The sequence below is a fragment of the Talpa occidentalis genome, unplaced genomic scaffold (assembly GCF_014898055.3).
Source record: "Talpa occidentalis isolate TD23 unplaced genomic scaffold, MPIMG_talOcc4v2.1 talOcc4.17, whole genome shotgun sequence".
Lineage (NCBI taxonomy): Eukaryota > Metazoa > Chordata > Mammalia > Eulipotyphla > Talpidae > Talpa > Talpa occidentalis.
Window position 1 is genome coordinate 39,679,641 of NW_023601754.1, and position 8,342 is coordinate 39,687,982.

General features: G+C 38.0%; 1 protein-coding gene across 3 annotated transcripts in view; it reads left to right on the forward strand.

The window, feature by feature from the left end:
- The window catches only part of ZNF570 (zinc finger protein 570), a 114,285-nt gene that overhangs the window by 90,363 nt on the left and 15,580 nt on the right, over positions 1-8,342 (forward strand). Inside the window, exon 7 of one of the 3 annotated variants that reach the window (XR_005126247.2) lies at positions 4,787-4,836. The exons of the other annotated variants lie outside the window; for them this stretch is intronic. The gene's annotated coding sequence lies outside the window, so the exon portion shown is untranslated. Of the gene's footprint in view, positions 1-4,786; positions 4,837-8,342 lie in introns of those variants that run through there. 3 annotated transcript variants of the gene reach the window in all.

Sequence of the window (8,342 nt, forward strand, 5' to 3'; positions counted from 1 at the left end):
AACTTTTACAGGAGTGAAATAAAGAGCAAATAGGCTGGCCTCAGTGCCCTTGCTACGAAGATTAGAAAGTTACTGTCAATAAATGAGCACATCACACCTTCCTGCAGACAAAAACTGCTATGCATTGGGAGGATTCTAAGTTCAAGTCTGATTTAAAAATATACTAATCCAATTAACAAGGAACATTCTAGTTAATTGAGTTGAGTGTTCTCCTGCTTCCCCTTTTCCTCTGAAAACTCAAGGTAGAAGTAATTGTTACCCTCCTAAAGTATATCAGAGGATACAATTTTAGGATAATAGGAACGCAGAGAAGATCTTAACATTTTCAACCAGCAGAAAGCAGGCAGACAATGGTCTGCACAAAACAAAACTGGAAGGAAAAAAAAACCACAAGCCAGAAAATAGAATGATCCTTATATTTCTAGAATTAATGTCTAGAATTTTTTATCCAGCCAAAATTCACACTGATGTGAGGATACATCAGTGGTCAAAATGATAAACAAATAAGCAAAGGTCCAAACATGTAGTTTCTGTGTATCATTTTTCTTTTGTTGTTTTTTATTCTTTCATTAAAAATAGTGAGATTTAAGTGAAAAATAAAATTGTATTTCAAGTATACAACTTTGCAAAATGATAACCACAATCAGATTAACACTCATCACCTCACATAGTTACCATTTGGGGTGTGCGTGTGTGTTTGTGTAATGATAACTACAACCAGATTAACATACTCATCACCTCACAGTTATCATTTGGGGGGGGTGTGTGCATTGGGAACACAGTCTGCTCTCAGCAAATTTCAAGTCCATAACACAGCATTAACTTTAGTCACCATCACGTCCATTAGATCCTCAAAAGCTTGGGGCTTCCCTGGTAGCGCAAGGGGTTAAGCACAGCATTGTGAAGCTATCCACAGTCTCTGCACCACAAGTTCAATCCTCGGCCAGGGAGCTACCCACATGGCACAGCAGACTTCTCCTGTCTGGCCTGCTGCTCCCCTCAGCAATGTATTTCAGTCAGTCTGCCTGTTCTGTTCCCCACTCTGTCTCTGGTGAATCCTCTCACTCCCCACACCTCTGGTGTGTACCCCAGTTCTTGTATGCATAAATAAATTTTAAAAATCCTCTTTAAAAAAAAAAGATTCTCAAAGCTCACTAATCTTACACCTGAAGGCTGATACTCTGACCAGTGTTCTCTTCTCCCCTCCCCACAGGAACCAACATTCCACTCTGTTTCTATGACTTAACTGTGTATCTTTAAGTATACATGTACGTGATATCAGTGTTTATCACTCTGCCTGTCTAGACACATCCGTGCTCTTATGGATGGCAGAATTTCCTTCCTTCTCACAACTGAATTTTATTCCATTTCATATGTGTACACACATGTATATCTCACATGTATATATGTATGTTTGCATGCAGGCATGTACCTACCTACCTATCTTTCACATCTGTTTACCCATACATTCATCAATAGACACTTAGATTGTTTCTGTATCTTGGCTATTGTAAGTTTGCCATGAACACAAACATGGGGAGTGTTCATTATCACTTTAAGATACTGGTTTTGTTTCCTTTAGAAGTATGCCCAGAAGTGGGATTGCTAGATCATATAGTATTTTTAAAAAACTGGTTTTTGAGTAATCTCCATACTGTTTTCCCCAATAGCTGTACCAATTGACCATCAGTGTACAAGGTTCCCTTTCTTCAACAGCCCTACATAATGTCAACACTTACTGTTGTCTTTTTGGTTAAAACCCATCCTAACAGTTGTGATCTCTCATTGTGGTTTTGATTTGAATAATCAGTGATGTTAAGTCCCTAATGATCAGTGATGTTAAGTACCTTTTATATGCTAGTTGGTCATTGGTTTGTCTTTGGAAAAAGGCCTATTCAAGCTCATTCCCCATTTTAAAATCTGGGTTATTGGTTTTTTTTTTTATTTTTAAAATTTATTTTTGTGTAGAAGAACTGGGGTATAGACCAGAGGAGTGAGGGGTGAGAGGATTCACCAGAGACAGAGTGGGGAGCAGAACAGGTGGATCTACTGAAACACACTGCTGAGGGGAGCAGCAAGTGAGACAGGAGAGGTCCGCTGCGCCATGTGGGTCAGCTCCCTGGCTGGGGATGGAACTCAGGCAATGGTAATGATAGCGCTGAGACTTAACTGCTAGGCCACCAGAGAGGCCCTGGTTTTTATTGTTATTGATTGTATTATTATTCCTTATATATTTTATATATTATGGATTATCAGATAAAAGTTTCCAAATATGGGCCTCCCCAGTGGCGCAGCGGTTGAGCGCTGGGTTGCGAAGCTGCCCGCGCCCGAGGCGCCGGTTCGATCCCCGGCTGCTCCCCGGCCACCAGAGGAGGGTCCCACATGGCGCGCAGACCTCTCCTGCCGCCCGCTGCTCCCCTCAGCAGTGTACTTCGGTCCCTCTGCCTGCTCTGCTCCCTGCTCTGGCTCTGGTGAATTCTCTCACCCTCCCGCGCTTCTGACTGTGCCCAGTGCATGTATAAACATAACAAACAAACAAAACAAATAAATAAATAAAAAGCATGCCTCTATACAAAAAAAAAAAAAAAGTTTCCAAATATTTTCTCTCGTTCTCTAAGTTGCTATTTCATTTTTTGAATATTTTCACTGCAGTGCAGAAACTTTTAGTTTAATATAGTTCCATTTTTTTTATATTTGCTTTTCTTGATTGTGGAAGACCTACCAAGACCAGTGTCAAAGAGCTTTTCCCCTGTTTTCTTGTAGAAAAAAACTTTTATACTTTCAGGTTTTACATTCTTACTCTGTTTCAAGTTAATTTTTTTGAGTACTCCTAAGATACTGATTCTGTTTCATCCTTTACTGTACATTGAAGAGACTATTCTTTCCCCATTATGTCTTTTGGCACTCTTGTCTAAGATTAGGTGACTGGATATGCATAGGTTTATATCAGGATTCTATTCTAGGTATCTGGTTTTATGCTGGTTCTATACTGTTTTTATGATAATAGCTCTGTAATATACTTTGAAATCAGGAAATGTAATGGCTCCAGCTCCGTTCTTCTCTCTCAAGATTGCTTTGGCTATGCAGGGTCTTTGTGGTTCCATGAAAATTTTAGGTTTTTCTGTTTCTGTGAAAAAGCCTTTGGAACTTTGATGGGAATTATGTTGAATCTGTACATGGCTTTGGATAGTATGGACATTTCTAAAAGTACTAGTTCTGCTGAATCATGAACATGGAGTATCTTCCCATGTGTTAGTGTCTTCATTTTCTTTCCTCAGTGATAGCAGTGTACATGTCTTTTGGTTAAATTTATTCTTAACTATTTTATATTGATGCTACTATAAATGGGATTGTTTTAACTCCTTTGTTATTAGTATATAGAAATTTAACTGATTTGTGTATAGATTTTGTAGACTGCACAGTTGCTGTATTTGTTTACTATTTTAACAGTTCTTGGTGCTTACTTTGGTTGCCATCTGCAAACAAAGTCTATTTACTTATTCCTTTTTAAAATTTGGTTATCTTTTATTTCTTATGCTTGCTTAATTGGTATGGTTAGGACTTCCAGTATTATTTTGAATTGAAGTAGTGAGAATGGACACAGTTGTCTATTTACTGATCCATGAAGAAAAGTATTCAGATTCTTATTTTTGATGTTAGCCATGGGTTTGTCATTTATGGTCATTATTATCTTGAGATAAATCCATCCTATAATTAATTTGTGGAGAGTATCATGCAAGAATTCATCAAATGCTTTCTCTGCACCTAATGATATGAGCAAATGTGATTTTTATCCTTCATTCTGATAATGTGGTAAATCACATTACATTGAGTTATCCTTGCATCCCATGGATAAATCCAAGTTGATTATGATGTATGATCTTTTATTTTATTTTTATTTAAATATTTTATTTTATATAATTCTTACATCTTTTTTCATCTTTGCACACTGTATGCATTTTCATTTTGTGCAAAGACGAATGTATGATTTTTTTTTTAAAGATTTATTTATTTATTTATACAAGCACTGGGTACAGTCAGAAGCACAGGAGGGTGAGAGAATTCACCAGAGCCAGAGCGGGGAGCAGAACAGGTAGAAGGACCGAAGTACACTGCTAAGGGGAGCAGCGGGCGGCAGGAGAGGTCTGCGTGCCATGTAGGACCCTCCTCCAGTGGCTGGGGAGCAGCTGAGGATCGAACCTGCGCTGCAGAGGCTGCGGGCAGCTTCGCAACCCAGCGCTCAACCGTTGCGCCACTGGGGAGGCCCGAATGTATGATCTTTTAAATGAGCTACTGATTTTGGTTTGCTAGTATTTCATTGAAGAGCTTTGCATCTAGATTCATTAGGAATATTGACCTATAATTTTATTTTCTGTAGTGTCTTTGTCTGGCTTTGGTATCAGGATAATGCTGGTCTTGTAAATTAAATTTAAAATTATCCCTTCCAATTCAGTCTCTTGGGAGAGTCTGAAAAGGATGGGTATTCTTTTTCCAGCTTTATTGACATACACTTGACATAATATTGTATAAATTTAAGGTGTGCAATGTATTGAGTTGACATATTATAAAATGATGACCATGGCAGGGTTAATTAACACCCCAATAACATCACATAATTGCCATATCCTTATTGTTGTGAGAACATTTAAGATTTACTCTCCTACCAACTTTCAGTATATGATACAGAATTGTTGCCAGTAATAAATACTCAAAACTTATTAATCTTCTATTGGAAGTTTGTACAGTTTGACCAACATCTACTTTTTCCCCCACAAACTCCCCGTAGCCTCTGGCATCCACCATTCTACTCTGTTTCAAGAAGATTGGCTCTTTCAGATTCCACGTGTAAGTGAGATCTTAACAATATTTGTCTCTCTTTGTTTAACTTGTTTCACTCATCATGTCCTCCAGGTTCATTCATGTTGCAAAAGGGATTTCCTTTTTTTCTCATGGATGAATAATACTTATATACACATATACTATTTAGTCATGCCTCAGCAGACAGGCGAGGATGTTTCCATATCTAGCCTACTGTGAATAATGTTGTAGTGAACATGGGAGTGCATATATCTCTTCAAGATACTGTTTACTTTAAATATGTACCCATAAGTGGGCCTGCATTATCATGGGGTAGTTCCATTTTCTAATTTTTTGAGGAACTTCCACAGTATTTTCCATAATGGCTCTACCAGCTTACATTCCCACCACCATTACATGAGGGTTCCTTTTCCAACACATGGCAACACCTTTTACCTCTTGCCTATTGTTAAGTCACTCTAACAGGTGGGAGATGTTCTCTTATTGCCTTTCCTTGATGATTAGTGATGTTAAGCATCTTTTCATGTGCCCATTGGCCATTTGTGTTTTTTTAAATTTATTTAGTTATGCATAGAAGAACTGGGGTACAGGCCAGAGGTGTGGGGGGTGAGAGGATTCACCAGAGACAGAGTGGGGAGCAGAACAGGTGGATCTACTGAAATACACTGCTGAGGGGAGCAGTGGGTGAGACAGGAGAGGTCTGCTGTGCCATGTGGGTCAGCTCCCTGCCTGGGGACTGAACTCGTGCTGCAGTGGCTGGCGATAGCTGTATAGCACTGTCTTTAATCCCTGTACCACCAGGGAGACCCTGGCCATTTGTACTTTTTAAAATTCAATTCCTTTGTTCATTTTTAGTAGGATTTTTTTTTTAAACTGAAATGAATGAGTTTGTTACATATTGTGGATATTAATTGAGAGATATTATTGGTAACATCTTATCTTACATCTCATAGGTTGCCTCTTCATTTCATTGTTACTTTTATTGTGCAGAAGCATTTTAACTTAATGTAGTCCCACTTTTTAAACCTTTGCCTTTTTTCTTGTGTGTTTGGTATCATATCCAAAAAAAAAAAACATTGTAAGACCAATGACAAGGAGCTTTTTCTCTGTCTTCTACAACTTTTATGACTTCAGGACTTTAGTTTGTTTCTGTCTAGGGCTATTGTGCCCCTGTCTATTTTGTTTGAGATGTCCGTTGGTGAAGGGGGCGTATGGAAGTACCCAACCACTATTGTCCTTTTCAGATTTGATGGATTTTTTTTTTTGATGGATTTTTTGATCTGCTATGGAGTCTTTTTTTTTTTTTTTTTTTTTAATAGAGGCATGTTTATTTATTTGTTTGTTTGTTCTGTTTACACATGCACTGGGTACAGTCAGAAGCACGGGAGGGTGAGAGAATTCACCAGAGCCAGAGCGGGGAGCAGAGCAGGCAGAAGGACCGAAGTACACTGCTGGGGGGAGCAGCGGGCGGCAGGAGAGGTCTGCGCCACATGTGGGACCCTCTTCCGGTGGCCGGGGAGCAGCCGGGGATCGAACCGGCGCCGCGCCGCAGAGGCCGCGGGCAGCTTCGCAACCCAGCGCTCAACCGCTGCGCCACCGGGGAGGCCCTGCTATGGAGTCTTGAATACAATTAGCAAGAACCACATTTTTTAATGCCCTCTGCATTACCTCTTTCCCAATCTCCTTCAACCTCCCCCTTTGTGGGAGTCCCACCTCAATATTCTGGGCATTGTGGGAGAGAAGCAGGTTTGTCCAGCAGCATCCTGCATAGTTTAGGAAACTGGACACTCCCCACTCTCCCTGTTCTCACACAGTAGAGGTCACTGCTGGCTAGTTCATCCCCATGCTGTGCTGTGTTGGGGGATCATCAGTGCTGATAAAATTTGTATCCTTCCACTGTGTCCAATTTCACTTTTTTATGTGAACAGAATTCTTGAATAAAATCTCCTTAGGAAATCTAAACTCCTACAAAGGCTGTCTCCTCTGTGAATGTCTATACACATCAGCATTCTTCAGATTTTCCCCAACCATGGCAGAGAGAGGTTGAGTTTGATTCATAGGCTCCTGTTCATTCACAGTCTGTAACAAAGGTTGTCTGCCTATTACTTGCTGCACAGATTGATGAGGAACTTCCTAGGTTCCATGGTATATGGTGCTAGATCCATAATTCTCATAGAGGCCCTTTTGTTTGTGAATGAATGCTTAACTTTAGTTGTCAAAGGGTGGAGAGATAAGAGGGGCATCTCATATATACCGCAAGGTTGACATCATTCGTCAGTATTTAGATTTTTCATAATGAGGCCACCCTATTTTTATTTTTACCTTGGTATGAATTTTATGATGCATTTACCTTATTATATTTTGTGATCTCATATTTTCCTTTAGATGAATTATCCTTTGTTCAGTAAGGAATACTGAATAAATTTCACCTATATTCATTATAAGAATGTGCATTATAATGTCTTTGACATTGAGTAATGTATAAATCATAGCTTAATCTTTTTCCATAAACAGAGTACCAATGATGATTAATATTATCCATTTTTATGTGATAGGCACACTTATAGAATCTACACGTAATTAGTATTTGAATGCCTACATTACCATCTACACATTATATACGAATATAAAAGGATCTGGAACAATAAGTTAGTTAATGTTGGGGATGTTACTAAGGCCAGGGATATTGGTGAAAGGGAAGCAGTTTTAGCTATAAAGTACAGATCTTTTACAAGCAGAAGAGAGCCTCATATTATCTTTGAAATGAAAGATGTGTACATAAAAAAAAAAAAGAAGACGACGACACATTCAAAAAGGGCCATCAAGGTAACTATAAGTGGAAAATTTTTCAATATTTTACAAAAGAGTGGTTTGATAAACAGGTGAATATTTAAAATCAGTAAAATAGTAACAATATATTTACAGACAAAGTATATTAAAAGCTGATTATAGTATAACATAATCATACTCTTTTAGAAACAATGACAGATTAGTCTGAGAGGGTTTGTTCTAAAAGGTTGACAGTAATTATCTACGACTGATAAGATTACAGACAACTGTGTCTTTTTTGTGAATATGTACATTTTTATTGAGAAAATTGTTTTGCAAAAAAGCATAAAATTTATAAAAGGAAAATAAAATAATCTTCCAAAAACAAAATGTACATTTCTGCAAGATAGTAATGATACTTAAAAGTAACAGTAAATTAAACACAGAATAAGACACAAAATACAAACAGATATGCAAATTTCAAAAAACACTGACCTGATATCCAAGTTTTATATGTATAAAAATATAACTTACCATCAAACAGACAATAAGGAAATATAAAAATTGGATTATTGAGTAAGCCTATCTATTATTATTTGACCTATCTGGATAAGCAAGGGAAGGAGAGTAAATTTAGAACCTCAATAAATAAATTTTGAGATGGATCAGAAATTCTGCATAATCCACAAAAATGAACATTCAAAAAAATAAAAGTATCAGGGTTAGCTCCAAAATGAAATTTCCAATGTTTAAAA